The following is a 19,186-nucleotide window of genomic DNA, read 5'->3' as shown; positions in this document are numbered from 1 at the left end:
AGAATGGGGTTGAGGAACTTATGAGCCATGATTGAATGGCGGAGCAGACTCGATGGGCCGAATGGCCTAATTTCTGTTCATATGTCTTATGCTTATGCTTATACTTGCTGCACCTGCATGCTAACATTTTGAGTTTCATGCATAGGAACACCCAGATCCCTCTGTGCTGAACTTTTTTGGAGTCTCTCTCCATTTAAATAATATTCTGCCTTTTGATCCTTCCTATCAATGTATATGACCTCACACTTTCCTATATTAAACTCCATCTGTCAACTTTTTGCCCACTCACTCAACCTGTCTATAGCCCCTTGAAGATTACTTATGTCCTCATCACAACCTGTCCTCCCACCTATTTTTGTTTATTATTTATTTATTATTACAGGGGTGGGGCGGGGCGGGTAGTGCAGGCGAACCTAGATAGAAGGTCAGTGACAGGTGGGGTCTAAGGAGAGATTGACAATGATGTCATGGACAAAAGACAAAGGAAGTGTTAATGGCAGTGGTCAGGGCTGAAGAAGGTGCTGATAGTGACATAAAGGCAAGAAAGCAGAATGTATGAATTGAAGAACAAGGGTCAGCGCCCTGTGAAAGAACAACATAGAGCAACTGACAGATGGCTCTATTTTGTGCTGGGGTGGGGAGAGGGGCGGTGGTTGAGGAAAAAGGATAGAAAAGGAGATAAAAGGGGGATGAAATAATGAATAAATGAATAAAAATAAGTAAAGAATAATGAAAATACATTTTTAAAGTGAGATTTTAATAAGGGTGAAAATAGAGGAGAGAGTTCGCGGTCTGAAGCTATTGAAATTAATGTTAAGTCTGGAAGGCTGTAAAGTGCCTAATCGGAAGATGAGGTGCTGTTCCTACAGTTTGCGTTGGGCTTCACTGGAACATTGCAGCAGGCCAAGGACAGAGATGTGGGCATGACGGCAGGATGATTTGTTGAAATGGCAAGGGACAGGGAGGTCTGGGTCATGCTTGCGGACAGACCAAAGGTGTTCAGCAAAGCGATCACCCAGTCTGCGTTTGGTCTCCCCAATGTAGAGGTGACCGCATTGGGAGCAGCAAATGCAGTGGACCAAATTGAAGGGGGTGTAAGTGAAGAGCTTGTTCACCTGAAAGGAGTGTTTGGGCCCTTGGAAGGTGAGGAGGGAAGCCCGTAAAGAGTCAGTTGCTCTAAGTTGTTCTTTCACAGAGTGCTGGCCCTTGTTCTGTATTCACACCTTTACACCACTATCAGCACCATTTTAGCCCTTTCCACTACCATTAACACTCCCTTTATCTTGTACCTATGACACCTTTGTTAATCACTCCTGAGCCCCCACCTATTCACTGACCTTCCCACTTGCTCCACCCCACCCCCTCGTAAACACTATAAATTCCATCATATTTCTGCTTCTATAGATCTGAAGTGGTCACACGGACTCGTGACTGTGACCCTGTTTCCCTCTACACAGACGCTGTCAGTTGGCGAGCTTTTCCAGCATTTTTTGTTTTTCATACAGATTTCCATCATCCACAGTATTTTAACTTAATAGCTTGTGCTATTTTGTTCTGCAGTCTCTCAGTTTTTCACGTTACTTAGTATTCTCAGCTGAAAGTTATCCATAGACTCCAGCGAGAATTGAATTCACAGCCCTTGACTTACAAGAGCAGAGCTGTAACCGCTGAGCTATTGAACCACCTGCTCACCAAACAGAAAATCGACCATATTCAGTAGAACGAGGCAGACGCTGAAGTTCCAGGTGGGTGACATTTGATAGACCTGGAAATGTCTGAGATGGAGAACAGGAAGTTAAAAGATGCGACATGAAAGCGGCAGAATTTGATGTGTGTCAGTTACTTTCAGTGATGAATTTCTGCCGTGTGTCGCCTTGTCAGTTTCACAGGAGCCGCAGGGATGTGGTTGGTGGCACCTGGTTAAAATGAGGAATAATGGGACCTGTAGTCAGCAGGATTCAAACCTACAGGGGGAAACCGCAATGGATTTGAAATCCATCACCTTAAACATTCAGCCACGACTAACAGCAGCTTCCGAGCTCAAATGTGTTCTTGTCAAATCAGAAATGGCTACAAAGTAAGTCACTCGGCCCATCGTGTCTGTGCTGGCTCTCTGGAAGAACTCAACCAATTCCAAACACCCGCCTTTCCCCCACAACAATATATATTTGCATTACCTCTCCGTGTTCTTCCAAACAAAATAAAGGACCACAACCCGTCCTATATTAAACTAGAGTCCCCTCTTGTTCTCCAAAAGGGTATTCCTTCAGTTCCCCAAAATGGGAATGTGACTTAAAATGTGGCAGCGCTGGGATTCGGATCCAATCCTCCAGGGACTGGAAGAAACTCACGTCCAAATCTTCATGTTACTGGATCGGGGAAACTTTGTTAATTAAGAGAAACTGTGCATGGATTCTGCAGAAACACCTTCTTCAAAAGTGAATTGGACAGTGACTTGAAATAGTGAAAAATGAGGCTGATATGTTCCTCTTTAAAATGAACCTGGCTTAGATGTGATGACCTAATGACCTGCCAACATGCTACGCTGTTTGATGATGACATTGTTGATCAGTCCGTCTCCAGCATTCCTAATGGGAACAGCCGAATTCCATTTCTTCAAAACAAAGACCCAAAGTGCTGCTGCAGAAGTGCATTGTAGTCACGTGTACTGGACCCGCTTCGTGTTGAGTTCCCGTAGTGTAATGGTTATCACGTTCATTTTCCACGCAGAAAGTCCCCGATTCAAAACCAAGCAGAAACATTTTCGAAACTTGTTCATTTAGGTGAGAGGGAAAGTTGCATCGCTCCTGCTTGTTGTTGAATATTAGCTGAATGCAGAATCTCACAGCCGGATTGCACTTGCTCTTCGTCTTTTCACAAAGTGTACACTCAGCAAAGTGAGGATATCCTTCGGCTGACAGCGGGTGAGTGGAGAATACTCAAAATGAATATTCAATAAAAAACATATCTGTTGGAACACGCCGGGTAACAGGAGAGTTGGCGATTTCTGTCCTCTTTTGTCGTTTAAGGACCCAATGACAACCCGGGACTGGTGGCAATGAATGCTGCTCCAGCTAACAGCAATCGCTGTTGTCACTGTCTGAAGAAGTCGTATGTGTTCTACATAAACGTGTCATTTTGTGGGAGAAAAGTGTCTCCGATGAAAGAGGTCTGAAATGAAAATAAAAGGCACAGATATCATGGGTAAGCCGGCCTGTAAAGTAGCAAGCCTGGGGGTCTAGTTGTTAGGGTTCGGCCCTTATAAACATCATGCGAATGATTAAAATAAATGTGCATCGCTTATTGATTGAAAACTGAAAACGCATATCAGCTCCGCCTGAATCAGTGGAGTCAGAGCTGCAGTTTTGCATCCGAGCTGGAAATGTCACCCGTGCAACAGGCCGCGAACAAACACGGAGGTGTAGATAGGAAATGAGAGAAGGGCTGTGATAGGCTGCAAAGCACTGACTATCGAGATGGTGGTGCAAGAGAAAATGTGGAGGTAATAGGGAACATTTCAATGTGCACACCGGCACAAATATCCCTCAATCTGGTTCCAAATCTCGTTCCAAATGAGAAGAAAACTTCCCACTGAATTTGCTCAGTCCCATGACGTCAAAGGAGCTGAACACAAGGGAAGAAGGTGGATTTTGCTGGAATGGGTTGTAAGATGATAGAATGACTGTGAAGGCAGCAGCATTGCGGGTGAAAATGAAACAGTTATAGAAAGTTCCAGCACAGAAATAGGCCATTCGGCCCGGCGTGCTGCTTTGAAAGAGCAGTTGTGATTAGTTGATCAGGAGTGATATTTGTCCCAGTTTGAACATCAAGAAGAAAAAATTAATCGCATTCCGACCCACATTTTACACCATCATTCCTTTAGACAGTTTCTTTCTCATGCCTTGTAACCGATCACAGTCCTTCCCTTTTGTCCTTTCACTCCCATCTCTCCGCCTCTGGACTTGTTTTCCACCTGTTACAGCTCTGGCTTTTCCAGCTCTGATAAAAGATCATCCAGCTGGAAGATTAACTCTGTTTCTCACTCCACAGACGCTGCCAGAACTGGTTTCATTTAATCAGGAATTCCTATTCACTGTGACAGTTCACACAGCGGGAAAGAAAAGGTTTTCCCTGTACGGGAATTAAACCTAGGCTGCGTCGGTAAAAGCACCAAATACTCAGAATTAAATACTCTGACTTCCAGTGAAGCCGAGAGCAGTTTTCATTCACAAACCAGCGGCTGTGGTATTAACAAAGCGGGATGGAGAAAGACTCAGTTTGAGCGGTGACACTGCCGGAGGAATGGAGACCTGGGGTTCACCCATGAAAGCAACAATGTTTGAAAAGGGAATTTCACTGATCACAGGTCGCGAACCCAACAGACCTGGCGTTAAGCGCCTCAGACGCCGTCGACTGAACTCGCCAGGCATGTAAGAAAAGCAAAGTATTCCACATCCCAACATACATGGAGATCACTGCTGTTTACGACCTCAAGCCTCAGCTTGCTCTGAATTTCAAATTGTAGAAGGTAATCGACCGATAAAAGCCCCAAGGTTGCAATGCATTCCTCTCAATCACCAATAACATCATTGACACCTTCCACTTCTTAGCTGCACCTCCGTACAAACATTGCAAACCCCTCTTGAATGTTTCATCTTGAAATTTTTCTCTGTAAAATTTCAATATGAAGCTGCACAATCAATGTGAATAAAGTTTGTGTTGGTGAAAATGTGTTCACCACTTCGGGGAACTGAACCACACTGACATAGATAGAGGAACACACACAGACATATACACCGAGAGTGACGGAGACCGAAGTGGAGACAAGCACCCAGAAAACAAGGATGTCACCAACCTGGCCAATTATTGCTCCATTTCAGACTGCAGATTTAGTGAATGTTTGCAGATGAACGGAAAGAAGAAAGCTGATAATTAATTCTGAAGGCGGTTTGCTAAAGTCAGGAGTGATTCGGGCTGTGTCACAGGAAGGGACGAATGACGATCAGGAGGAGGCCATTCAGCCCTTTGAACTTGTTCCGCCATTCAGTAAGATCATGGCTGATCTGATTGTGGCCTCGAGGCCACTTTGGTGTCTTCTTCTCAATATTTGGAAAATAATATCAGTTGGCAGCTGGGAAAATGGACTGGGAACCAAAACAGAAAAATCAGTCTCCAGCTTTGTGAATCTTCAGAAACTCCTTGGGAACCGGAATCCGAGGAGAATGAAGGGTGAACTTTCCGACTGACCAGAGACAGTCAAGGCACCTTTCCCTTCTTAAAGACGCTGGAACATTGACTCTGATGTTATCAGTGAAATTAACTGATCTGAGACATTGAAAAGATTCTCGTTACTGCACATCAGGAATTCAAACCTAATATCGGCTTCGGGACAATCAGAATACTTGGTAACAGACAAGACAGAGAAAGGCTGGAAGGGAGACGGCACCGGTTGTAGGAGAGCTGGTTCCCGGTGACATGGATGTGTCTGCAGTGGGTGGGATCAGACTGTTTCCATGTATCCACAATGAATGTCCCACTCTTTAATTTGGAAGAGTAAAACTGATAGAGACAATTGTTATTCCGTTCGCAGCAATCTGAAGCTTTAACTCGCTGACAACCTGGCTTAAGTTTTCATCGGTCACTGTGGCGCAATTGTTTAGCGCGTTCGGCTGTTAACCGAAAAGTTGGTGGTTCGAGACCACCCAAGAATGAAACTTTCACTGTTTTCTCCCTATCAGCATTCATTGTCACTCAGTTCCCGGTTGTCATTGGGTACTTGAGCTGAATATGAAGACCCCCGAAACGTTGCTGACTCCGCTAAGAAAACAATTAGACCTATCATGCACCGATATCTAACCATTGGAAATTTATGAAGTTATTGGATTCAAATAAACCCATCAATTATTCTCTCTTCCTTTGCTCCACAGTGAGTGAGACAGGGAAAAGCTGAAAAGCAGCAATATTCCGTCCCCGCACTATCCAATACCGGCTGCCAGCAGAAAGCGGCGACTGCAGCTTCAATCAGCGGGTTACTGCCCATCCCTGGGACGCGAGATACTCCAACCCAGGCTAAACTTCCCAATACACCGAGTACAGGCTCAGGAAAACACAGGTAGATTATATCCCGGTCACTAAACCTCCGGGCAGCATTTACAGAATACCCGAGTGAGTGTGTCACAAATAAAAGTCACACCAACTTTCTAATTCTTTTCACTGTAAAATTCACCCATTTTATTGAAAAGTTGACTGTTGTGAATCTGAAAATGAGCACCATGGGATTTGTGTTACCGAGTGACTTGTTTTCCATTGTTTGCCCGTCAGGTTTGCAATTCAGTTTGTGTTGGATATTGAAGCGAATCTGATTTCAAAATGAGGCCACAAAGTAGGTAAATATTAAATCCAGGAACAGATCCTGAGGAAAATGGATCACAGTATTTGGAAGGAGGTGCAGCTAAGAAGTGGAAGATGTGAATGACGTTATTGGTGATTGAGAGGAATGCATTGCAACCTTCGGGCATTTGTAGGCCGATTATGTTCCACACCTTAAAAGTCAGAACAAACTGAGGCATCAGGTGGAAAGCAGCAGGTTTCTCCATGTGTGTTGGCATACCGGCTAGCTCAGTCGGTAGAGCATGAGACACTTAATTTCAGGGTCGTGAGTTCGAGTCCCACGCTGGGCGCAATAATATTTTAAAAATCCAAATAAGATTCGTGCGGCTTGGAAACGTTCATTTTGTTTCTCTCACCAGCTGTGAAGTTTTTCCAGCATTTCCATCGTTCGCAGTAATTTGCTTTTATCTTTTTACTTTTAAAATCTTGCTGTTTGAAATAAACATCAATTGCTATGTCTCCTGTGAAACTTACAAGACAGACATTCACCGCTGAAAGCAACTGACACACATCAAATTCAATGCATGTCCTATCTCTCTCTGCTTCTGTCTCTGCCTCGCCTCCAGCTCCCTCTGCCCGTCCGGCTCCCAGGTCAATTAGCTGTTGCTTGATGCAGACACAATCAATTCGTGTGAATGGATAAAACTCGTGGAAGAGACACCTGGATCTCACCTTCCTGGTTCTCCCAGATACTGATTACAGGAATGTGCACAGTGCCGATTATCTCTCCCAGTTGTTCAGCTTTTTAATTGATTTTCACACTGGATTTCAATGTGAAGAAAGCAAAGCTGTGATAAGCTTATATTGTTCAGCAGATGTACTGCAAGAAGGTACATAACAGGCTGATGATAAAAGTGCTCTTTGGACGCGGTGAGCTCCAGGGAAGGATTGGCACCATTAATGTGTCTCTCAATTAGTCTCGTGACAAATTTCGTGCTGGAAATGACAAGAAAACTCGCAGAATTTGCTCCGTGTTTTCGTTTCAAAAGAGACGAATACAAGGTAAGAAAGAATATCTCGCTGGTGTGGCTTATAAAATGGCAGAATGACCCGTGCTGTTGGGAAACATAAAATTATAGAAAGTTACAGCATAAAGAGGCCATTCGGCCGGGCGCGCTGCTTTCAATGAGCAGTAGAAATTGGTTGATCCATCAGGAGTGATATTTGTGCCAGTGCAAACAGTAGGCAGCAAAATTCGCACTTGTCCCACCCATATTTTGCCTCACACCAACAATTCTTTAGTCAGTGCTCCTCTCCTCTTTCTTCATTCCCTCACTCCACTTGAACCAAGTGTGATGTTTTCCAGCTCTTGAGGTGAAACTTGAACTCTCACGCTTCTGATTCTGGTGGAGCTTTTAAACCTTGCCAGTCAATGTGTGATCAATTCCCGTTCCGAAAAACTCAATAACTCGACATTCCCTAACCGGGAATCGAACCCGAGCCGCGGCGGTGAAATCGCCGAATCCTGACCACTAGACCACCAGGGAAGCTGTGCTAAAATTTTTCGATTTGGCTTAACTACGCTGCTTTTGCCTATTGTTTTTCAGTTCAGATCTCTTTCACCACAAAACTGCCTGTTTCGGTCCAACACAAACGACTTCGTCAGCCAATGAAAACAACGGTTGCTGTGAGCTGGAACATGAAATTGACAGTGAGGTGAAATAGCCCCCAAGCTGCTCATGTGTAACTTTCGATTTCCAAAACCCTCCACCCTATTCGCTGTTGGTCCAATGGAAGCGCCGATTCCTGGTCACTGGACACCAGGGAAACTACCAATAAGGCTTGACATTTGGATTATGGCGGCAACTTTTGACATTTTCTTTTTCATTGCCGATCTCTTTTACCAGAGACAACTTTCTCCGACCAATTGGTATGTTTTGGTTGAACACAAGCGACTTCTTCACCAATGAGAAGAACCATTGCTGTGAGCTGGAGGATGAAATCGATACTTTCCACCTTTAAGACAGTTCTTAAAGCCTCCCCCTTTGAACGAGCTTTTAGTCATCTGACCGATTATGAGGCCCGGTATCACACTTTGTTATGTAATGATCCTGGCTACGCCTTGTGACGTTTCAACAGGTTAAAGGCCTTTTATAAACATAAGTTGCTGTTGTTGTAGGATATATATAGAAAGGGTCAATCTCCTGTTTTATCTTTCATCTTCTCTCTGCGACATTTTAACATGAATTCGTACAACTAATGTGAATCAAGTTTGCGACGTTAAAAACGTTTTCACCCCCTCAGGGAATCGAAGCAAATTGACAATCGCAGAGAGATATACACCGAGCGTGACAGAGGCCTAAGGAGAGACACACACCCAGAAAGCAAGAATGTCACGAACTTGCCTCAGTGTTTGTCCCATTTCCAAAAGCAAATTCCCTGAATGATGACAAATGAATGGAAATCAGCAAATTCCGACGTATTTGGATGGGTTTCCTTCTAATTAACTAATTTGTTTAAAATCACAAATGGTGAAAACTTTAGTCAGCAGGATTCCAATCCTCGTGTTCATATTTACAACAAACATAAATTATCGAACTTTCACTCACTCAAATAAACCAGCTTGGATAATGCTGTTATATAAAAGCAAAATAATGCAGATGCTGGAAATCTGAAACAAAAACAAAAATAGCTGGAAAAGCCCAGCAGGTCTGACAGCATCTGCGGAGAGGAATATAGTTAACGCTTCGAGTCCATATGACTCTTCATCAGAACTAACGAAAAATAGAAATGAGGTGAAATATGAGCTGTTTGAGGGGGTTGGGGCAGGTAGAGCTGGATAGAGGGTCAGTGATAGGTGGAGGCAGAGAAGAGCTTGCCAAAGATGTCATAGACAAAGGGTGTTGACATTAGCTATGGAATGTGCTAATGGTGACATTAAGGGGAGAAAGCAGGACGAGCAAGTGACAGGTGGCCCGATTCGGGATGAAGTAGGGGGAAGGGATCGAAATGGTTATTGCTTTTGCTAGTTTCAAACCGCAGCTCCATCATATGTGAAGCGAATATGACCCCACTCGCCTCTATAAACCCTGCGCTGTAAAGAGCCCAATGGAGCTGTCTGGAATGTTAAGCGGTGACGTCATGCAGCATCACTTTGGGTCTTTGTTTTGAAGAAATGGAATTCGGCTGTTCTCATTAGGAATGCTGGAGACAGACTGATCAACAATGTCATCATCAAATGGCACAGCGCGTAAGTGGACCTTCTACCCATGGTGTCTATGTCAGTTTTGTGCAAAGAGCTTTATAATTAATGACAATTTCCTTCTCTTTCTCCTTTATCCTATGATTTCTCCCTTTCAAGCCATTGTCCAATTCCCGTCTGGAAACTCGGGTTAAGAAAACCAATGATGAAAGCTTCAGCTGGTTCCTCACCTGAACAAACACGTCAGACTTGCTCCAGGCACTGACGTTTGCAGTGCTTTACTTAGGTCAGAGGAACAAGGCAATATAATTGCAGGCTAACCTGGATCTTTTTTTTAATTCATTCACGGGATGTGGGCTTTGCTCCTAGGACAGCATTTATTGCCCATCCCTAATTGCCCTTGGGAAGGTGGCCTGTCTTCTTGAACTGCTGTAGTCCATGTGGTGTAGGCACACCCAAAGTGCTGTTAGGAAGGAAGTTTCAGGATTTTGACCAAGCGACAGCGAAGGAACAGCAATATATTGCCAAGTCAGGATGGCGAGTGACTTGAAGGGGAACTTCCAGGTGGTGGTGCTCCCATCCATCTGCTGCCCTTGTCCTTATAGCTAGTAATGGTCGTGGCTTTGGACGCTGCTGTCTAAGGAGCCTTGGTGAATTCCTACAGTGCATCTTGTAGATGGTACACACTGCTGCGACTGTGCGTCGGTGGTGAAGGGAGTAAATATGGATGTGGTGCCAGCCAAATGGACTGCTTTGCCCTGGACGGTGCCCAGCTTCTTCAGCGTTGCGGGTGCTGCACTCATCCAGGCAAGTGGGGAGTATTCCATCACACTCCTAACTGGTGCTTTGTAGATGGTGGACAGGCTTTGGGGAGTCAGGAGTGAGTTACTCGTCGCAGGATTCCCAGCCTCTGACCTGCTCTTGTAGCTACAGTGTTTATGTGGCTAGTCCGGTTCAGTTCCTGGCCAATGGTAACCCCAGGATGTTGATAGTGGAGGATTCATTGATGGTAGTGCCATTGAACATCAACTGGCGATGGTTGGATTCCCTCGTGTTGGAGATGGTCATTGCCTGACATTTGTGTGGCGCAAATGTTACTTGCCTCTTGTCAGCCCAAGCCTGGATATTGTCCAGGCCTTGTTGCATTTAGACATGGACTGCTTCAGTATCTGAGGAATCGGGAATGGTGCTGAACATTGTGCAATCATCAGCGAACTTCCCCACTTCTGACCTTATAAAGGATGGAAGGTCATTGATGGAGTAGCTGAAGATGGTTGGGCCGAGGACACCACCCTGAGGAACTCCTGCAGTGTTGTCCTGGAGCTGAGATGACTGACCATCAACAACCACAACCATCTTCCTTTGTGCCCGGTATGACTCCAATAAGAGGAGGGTTTCCCCCTGATTCCCATTGACTCCAGTTGTGCTCGGGCTCCTTGATGCCAGACTCTGTCAAATGCTGCCTTGATGTCAAGGGCAGTCACTCTCACCTCATCTCGGGAGCTCACCTCTTTTGTTTATGTTTGAACCAAGTTTGTAATGAGGTCAAGAGCAGAGTAGCCCTGACGGAACCCAAACTTGGTTTCAGTGAGCAGGTTGTTGCTCAGTCAGTGCCGCTTGATAGGACTGTTGCTGACCCCTTCCATGACTTTACTGATGATGGAGAGTAGACTGATGGTGCGGTAATTGGCCTGGTTGGATCATTCTCACTCTTTCATTCCCAGTTTGGCAGGAAGAACGAGGAGAGACAGGATAAATGCAGGGTTCTTGGGAAAAGGTCAGGTAATGGTAATGAAAGGATGGGCAGATACACCGCTTTCTCTGCTGTAACCATTGTATGATTACATACAATTATTTCTATTTCCAGAGCAGTTTCTGTAGTCGTGGCCGAGTGGTTAAGGTGATGGATTAGAAATCCATTGGGGTTACCCTGTGCTGGTTCGAATCCTGCTGACTACGTTTCCTGTTATTTCTGATTTTAACCACGTGCAAATGGAATTAATTATCGTTTGAATTGAGGGAAAGCGATCCAAACATATCCTTGATCTCTTCTTTCCATTCATTTGTCAGCCTTCTGCAAATCTCCCGTGGGAAATGGAAAAAAAACTGCGCCAATTTGGTGACATGATTTTATTCTGGCATTTGTCTCCCCTTAGGCCTCTGTCACTCTCGGTGTATATCTCTGAGTGTGTTCCTCTGTGTGGGTCAATGTGGTTCAGTTCCCTGAGGAGGTGAACACATTTGTACGAGCACAAACTGTATTCACATTAGTGGTGCAACTTCACATTTCAATATTACAGCGAAAGATATCAGGATGAAAGAGGGAAGAGGAGTTTGTCTCTTTCTATATATGGACTACAACAACAACTTATATTTATAAAGCTCCTTTTACCTCATGAAACATCACAAGGCGTTCCCCAGGATCATTATATAACAAAGTGTGACACCGAGCATCATATTCGGTCAGATGACTAAAAGCTCGGTCAAAGGGGGAGGCTTTAAGAACTGTCTTAAAGTAGGAAAGTATCGATTTCATGTTCCAGCGAACAGCAATGGCTCTTCTCATTGGCTGAAGACGTCACTTGTGTTCATCCTACACAGACCATTTGGTCAAAGAAATTTGTCCCTGGTGAAAGAAAACTGGAATGAAAAAAATTCCATAAGCATCCATCTGCTGGGTGAGTGGTTAGAATGTGGGAATTTTATCAGTACAGCCTGTGTTCGATTCCTGGTTAGAGAGTTGAAACTTATTCCTCCTGTGAGAGCTGTTCAAATCAATGTGATTGATTTGCTGGTTGAAAATAACACGGTGTTGCTCTGCTAGAATTGGTGGAGTGAGAGTTTAAGTTTCACATCAGAGCTGGAAATGTCACAAGGGCAAAACTCGGGAATAAAACCAGAGTCGGAGTGAGGGGGTGAAAATAAAAGAGAAGGACTGTGATTGGTTACAAAGCACTGACTATAGAGCTGGTGGTGCGAGGCAGAATATTATTCCTGTATTACCCATGTTACATGCAGTTCTAATTTCCTGATTTATCCCTTGCCCAGCATTACCACTGCAGTTTGGTGGCCTATAAACAACTCCAGCCAATGTTTGTTGCCTCTTGCTGTTTCTTAGCTCCACCGAAACTGATTCTACATCTTCATCCTTCAATCTGAGATCCTCTCTCACTGATGTACCGATCTCGTTCCTGATTAACAGCGCGACCCCGCCTCGTTTTCCTTTTTGTCCATTCTTCCTAAATGACTGATATCTTAAAGTATTCCGATCAACCAATCACACTGCTCTTTGGAAGCAGCACACAGGGCCGAATGGCCTCTTTCGTTGCTGTAACTTTCTGTCATTTTATGTTTCCTAACACCACGGTTAAGATGAACTTTCTTATCTTCCATGTGATGCTTTGAATTCAAGACAATAGGCAAATTTAGCGAGTTTTCTTATCATTTCTAGGACAGAATTTGGAACCGGACCCGTTGAACGACAATTAAATGGTCTCAATCGTTAGATGCAGCTCACCGAGTCCAAACAGGCACCGTGAGCATCAGCCTGTTATATACATTCTTGCTGTACATCTTCTGAGCTATAAGCTGATCACAGCTCCACTTTCTGCACATTGAAAGACAGTGTGAAAATAAGCACAATTTCAAATCTTAACAAGGTGCATATTTGTGATTTTCTGTGTGTGTCAATGTGGTTCAGTTTCTCATTTTCACCACCCAATCATTATCCATGTTAGTTCTCTGGCTTCACATCAGCAAAAAAAAAAGCAGTTAACAGGACATTTCTCTCTTTATTTTGAGTGGAGACTGTTCAACAACTAAACGCCCGGCTGTTACAAAGCGGAGGATGATTGAAGTTTTCACATGATCTTATTAAGTAGCTGAGAATGCTCAAGGGACCGAATGACTAATTCCTGATCATATTTTTTTATATTCTAATTCAGTGTCAATGTTGGTGAAGACAATGTTTGTGTCTAATCTGAATGTGGTAGTGAGGCCGAGCGGGCTCAGCTGCTGGTTCAGGTTTCGATCTCTCTGCTGACTTGAGCTTCACTCTCACCGCTGCCAAACTTTCTGGTGCTTTGTTATTTCAGGCGCTTCCAAAAGATTCTCCGTGCAGTGAAGGGGCAGCTGAGCTGTGCAGTGTTGTATTTCATTTGGAAGAATGAGAGACAGTGTAAATCCCAGGGTGACTGGGAAAAGGTGGAGCAATGGCACGGACTGGAAGACCTTCTTTCACTGGAACTCCCTGTATTCATTCTATTATTTTAAACAAACAACATGCAGCCTTTACCCAGTTGTCCTGGCCGAGTGGTTAAGGCGTTTTTCCACGTGGTTCGAATCCTGCCAACTCCCCTTCTTCTCATTCCTGATTGACACAAACTGTCTGCAGAATAAATTATCAGTCAAACGAAAACGAAAACCACCCAAATACCCCCGTGTTTCTTACTTCTGTTCATCTGCAAACATTCACTACATTTGGCCCCTGAAATGGAACAATTATTGGCCAAGTTGGTGACATCTTTGCTTTCTGGGTGTTTGTCTCTCCTTCGGCCTCTGTCACGCTCGTTGTATATTTCTGTGTGTGTCAATGTGGTTCAGTTCCCCGACCGGCCAACACAAATTCACCATCACAAACTTAACTCACATTAGATGTGCAGCTTCTTATTAAAATGTCAAAGAGAAAAATATCAGGATGAACGATGCAAGTGGAGTTTGCAATGTTTGGAAGGAGGTGCAGCTAAGAAGTGGAAGATGTGAACAATGTTATTGATGATTGATGATTGAGAGGAATGCATGACAACCTTGGGGCTTTTGTTGGTCGATCACCTTCTGCACTTTGAAATTCAGAACAAGCTGAGGCTCCAGGTGGAAAACAACATTGATCTCCCTGAATATTTGCAAAGAAGCCGTTAGTACCCATGTCCAGCTAGCTCAGTCTGTACCACATGAGACTCTCCATCTCAGGGTCGTGGGTTCGAGCCCCATACTAGGCGCCTCCTGCTTTTAAAGCTTTGCTGTTTTCATGGGTGAACCCCAGTTCTCCATTCCTCCGGCAGTGTCACCGCTCAAACTGAGTCTCTCCCCATCCCACTTTGTTAATGTCACAGCCGCTGGTTCCTGAACGAGCACTGCTCTCGGCTTCACGAGAAGTCAGAGGGTTTGGTGCTTTCACCACCGCAGCCCAGGTTCACTTCCCAATCAGGATAAACCTTATTTCTTACCGCTGTGTGAACTGTCACAATGCACAGGAATTCCTCGAGTAAACTGTTAAAACGAACGTGGAATTTAATGTCAGGAAGCATGGAGTGATTCATGTTGGTTGAAAAAATAAAGAGAGGCAACATCAAACAAAGTGTACAATTCTACAATTCTCTGTTAATCAGCGAGTGGTTAGGATCTGGAATGCACTACCTGAGAGTGTGCGGGAGGGAGATACAATCGCGGATTTCAAAGGAGAATTGGACAGAAAATGCAGATCTCTGGGGAAAAGGCTGGGGAGTGGGACCAGGTGAGTTAGTTCCCAGAAGAGTAATAGGCCTCCCTTTTCAGACGGAGATGAGGAGATTTTTTCTCCCTCCGAGGGTGGTTAGCCTGTGGAATTATTTTCCCCAGAAAGCAGTGGAGGCTGTGTCACTGAATTTATTCAAGGCAGAATTAGACAGATTTTTGATCGACTAGGGGTTATGGGAGTTGGGGGCAAACAAAAAACTGGAGTTTGGACCACAACCTGATCAGCCATGAGCTTTTTGAATGGTGGAGCAGTCGCAAAGGGCCAAATGGCCTCCTCCTGCTGCTAAATCCTATATTTCAGTGACCCCGGCCGAATGGCCTCTATCTGTTGTGTAACATTAGCTGTCATTCTGTGATATTATGAGGGGCTCCAGGGGCAAAGTGGTTCCATTCCTACTCCTATTTGTTATGGTCTAATTCAGCACTGATACCACTCAAGGCAATGCTTACGGTGCTTCGGTTTGCTCGGTAGGGTGTGTGGCCGAGCGGCCCAAGGTTCCGAAATTCGGTTGTAGCGTTTCATGAAACGCGAGTTTTAGTTTCTTATGAAGCGGGGTTCAAATCCCACTGCGATCGAAATTTCAATTAGTATGTCTTTTTCGAAAATCCATTGGGATGCGCTCGGGGCAGCTGACGCCTGCGGTGCTTTATTTTGGTAGGAAGAACAAGGAGAGGCGATAAAAATTGCAGGGTGGCCGGAAGTGGGTGGGGCCAAGTGCCAGCTTTATCCACTGTGACCATTCTGCAATTTTAGCTCAACAACGTTCCATCTTCTGTACTAGTCGTGGCCGAGTGGTGAAGGCGATGGATTTGAAATTCTTTGGGGTTTCCCCACGCAGGTTCGACTCCTGCCAGCTTCCCTGTTTGTCCTTTTCGTTGTCTCGACAGCTAATTGCTGGTGAAATGAAATCAGAAGCTTCCAAATACTCCCGTGTTTTTTTCCGCTTCACTTGCGCGCTCTTTCATTTCCGTTCATCTGAAAGCATTCACCAAATCGCCAGAAATGGAAGAAAACTTTTGGTGTCATGGGTGTTTGTCTCTCTTTAGGCCTCTGTCATTCTCGGTGTACATATCTGTGTCTTCCTCTGAGTGTGTCAGTGTGCTTCAGGTCACCGAGGGGTGAACACATTTTTACCATCGCAAAATTCGTTCACTTTTGTAATGTATCTTCGTGGTAAATCGTACAGAGAATAACAAGAGGTTTAAATGTTGCCAGATATGATTGCCACTTCCTGTGTTTATTTTTGAGTGCAGACTGCTTAATGAATCAGTGCCCGAATGTTACACAGTGGAGGATGATTGAAATTTTCAATGAGCAACATTTAAACAGGCAGTGGATTACCCTTGTGTCCTTTTCGTGTAATCAATATGTGGGAGAACCAGGAAAATAGATCCTGTTTTATCTTTACCCTGTCATCTGCAAACCCATCCCTTCCGGAAGCTTTGGGACTTCCATTCTCTGTCCCTGCTTTCCAGGGGAAGCTTGGGTTCGCGAACTGACTGTGTCTGCATCAAGCAGCTAATTGACCTGAGAGCTGGATGGGCAGAGGGAGCTGGAGGCGGGGTAGGGACAGAAGCAGAAAGAGATGCGACATGACAGTGTTTGGAATTTGATGTGTCTCAGTTACTTTCAGTGATGAATGTCTGCCGTGTGTTCCCTTGTCAGTTTCACAGGAGCCGCAGTAATGAGGTTGGTGGGTTTTGGAAGTTGAAATTTACACAGGAGCAGCTTGTGGGACTATTTCACCTCACTGTCGATTTCATGTTCCAGCTCCCAGAAACGGTTGTCCTCATTGGCTGAACAATTGCCATTGAACAAGCCCTTCCTGTTCCAAGTAAATGCGCCATATTGTAGGACAAAGTTAACCCTGGTGAAGTGGGTCTGAAGCGAGGAAATGGCAAAATTGGAGTGGATGAGCCATTCTGTAAGGCTTGTGGACAGTGTTCGGAACGAGGAGATGAAGGAAAAAACACACACGGGCTGTGAAAGGTTGTTTGGTGGAGAACTGAGTAGAGGGATAGAGTGACGTGGGGCTGTATGTACACAAATCTTCGAAGGTAGCAGGACAAGCTGATCTCTCTGCTTTCTTTAGAAATAGCTCATGTCGTCCTTGGCTTCATTAATGGAAGCTTGGAGTTCAAAAGCAAACTGATGATGCTGAATCTTTGTAAACCATTTATTGAACCTCAGCTGAAATATTGTGTTCACACTTTGGGAAAGATGTCAAGTCTTTGGAGAGGTTACGGGCAGTATTCACATGAACAGTGTCAGGGATAAGCTATTTCAATCATGTGGAGAGGCGGCAGAATCTGGTATTATTCTCACAGGATGGAGGAAACAGAAATGGGAATTTGGTCCAACCAGTCCGCTCCGGGGTTTATGCTCCACTTGAGCCTCCTCCAATTTTCCTTCATTTGAATCTACAATTGTAATTATATATTCCCTTCTCCCTTAAATTCTTGCCTAGTTTCCACTTAAATGTATCTGTACAATTCACTTCAACCACTCCCTGTGGCACCGGGTTCCACATTCCCACCACTCTCTGGGTAAAGAAGATATTCCACTATTTCATCTCACTGTTCACTTCATGCTCATGTCTAACACACTCGATGCTGTTACTGGCTGAACAAGTCTTCTGTGTTTGAACTAAACACGCTCCCACTCCTGGCCCTCCTCAGGGAATGTTGTTTTCTTGCTGCTGTGTGAACTGTCACAATGAACTGTTCCTGGAATCTCTTTTCCCTGGGATCGACAAAACCCATCACTTCTCTTCCTCTCTCATTCTCACTTTTTCATTCCCAGTTTGGGAGGGAGAACGAGGAGGGACAGTATAAATTGCAGGGTTATGGGGAAAAGGTTGGGTTTTGGCAGTGACAGGGCAGGAAGAAGACCCTTTTTCTCTGCTGTAACTATTCTATGATTTCATATATTTCACAGTCAAGGTCTGTAGTCGTGGCCGAGTGGTTAAGGCGATGGATTTGAAATCCATTGGGGTTACCCCGCGTAGGTTCAAATCCTGCCGACTACGTTTCCCATTATTTCTGATTTTAACCATTGATCTCAGAAACAGGAAATGGAATCGACATTTTCACAACACCTGCAATAGCAAAGTTTTACCAGTGGGTGGCAGTGAAACCGTGATTGCTTCCATCACATGAAGCAGGCGCTGTCTCAATTATTAGTGCGTTTGGCACTGTCTCTGTTCATATTAAATTAGACGCCGTTTCTTTTTCTATTACACTAGGGCATGTCTATGATCATATTAAAGAAGGTTATCACTCAGTTGTTTCTGTAATTGGCTCAGTCACAGTTGTTTATGTCCTGGACTAAGGCCAAAATACAGTTGGCACTATCTCAGTCATGACTGCACTGAAGCAGATCTAGGCTAAAGTTACAATAAGCTATGCCCCAGTTGGCACTGCCACTAGAGCTTTTCTCTGGTTATAGAAAGCCAGAACATGTTTTTATTTGCATTTCGCAAGACTCTGTCTCAGCTGTAACTCCTGTAGAACCTGCCACGTGTCTATCAAACTGGACCCTGTCTCAGTTAATGTACTTTTCTGTTCCCAAAGATCATTTGGAAAATTATTATTTATTATTTCACGGGACGTGGGCGTCGTTGGCTAGTCCAACATTTTCATGCCCATCCCTAATTGCTCTTAAGAAGGTGGTGGTGACTTGCCTTGTTGAACCGCTGAAGTCCATGTGGTGTAGGTACACCCACAGTGCTGTTAGGAAGGGAGTTCCAGAATTTTGACACAGTGACAGTGAAGGAACGGCGATACATTTATAAGCCAGGATGGTGAGTGACTTGGAGGGGATCTCCCAGGTGGTGATGTTCCCATCTTTCTGCTGCCCTTGCCCTTCTAAATGGTAGTGGTCATGGGCTTAGGAGGTGCTATAGAATGATTTTTGATGAGTTCCTGCAGTGCATCTTGTAGATGGAACACACTTATGCTATTGTGCATCAGTGGTGGAGGGAGTGAATGATGAAGGTGGTAGGTGAGGTGTCAACAAGTGGGCTATTTTGTGCTGGATGGTGTCGAGCTTCTAGTGTGTTATTGGAGCCACGCTCATCCAAGCAAGTGGAGAGTATTCCATCACACTCCTGACTTGAACCTTCTGGGTGGTGGGCGAGT

At 44.6% G+C, this 19,186-nt stretch overlaps 1 protein-coding gene and 3 non-coding genes across 4 annotated transcripts in view; 2 read left to right on the top strand and 2 right to left on the bottom strand.

The window, feature by feature from the left end:
- Positions 1–19,186, bottom strand: part of LOC144698562 (uncharacterized) — a 1,040,782-nt gene that overhangs the window by 571,471 nt on the left and 450,125 nt on the right. The window lies entirely within an intron of this gene.
- Positions 7,806–7,877, bottom strand: trnae-uuc (transfer RNA glutamic acid (anticodon UUC)). The gene has a single exon. It is a non-coding gene; the product is annotated as a tRNA-Glu (tRNA).
- trnas-aga (transfer RNA serine (anticodon AGA)) lies at positions 11,410–11,491 on the top strand. The gene has a single exon. It is a non-coding gene; the product is annotated as a tRNA-Ser (tRNA).
- trnas-uga (transfer RNA serine (anticodon UGA)) lies at positions 17,994–18,075 on the top strand. The gene has a single exon. It is a non-coding gene; the product is annotated as a tRNA-Ser (tRNA).

The sequence above is a fragment of the Cetorhinus maximus genome, chromosome 23, assembly GCF_964194155.1.
Source record: "Cetorhinus maximus chromosome 23, sCetMax3.hap1.1, whole genome shotgun sequence".
Lineage (NCBI taxonomy): Eukaryota > Metazoa > Chordata > Chondrichthyes > Lamniformes > Cetorhinidae > Cetorhinus > Cetorhinus maximus.
The sequence above is the reverse complement of the archived record's forward strand: the minus strand, read 5'-3'. Positions and strand labels throughout refer to the sequence as shown.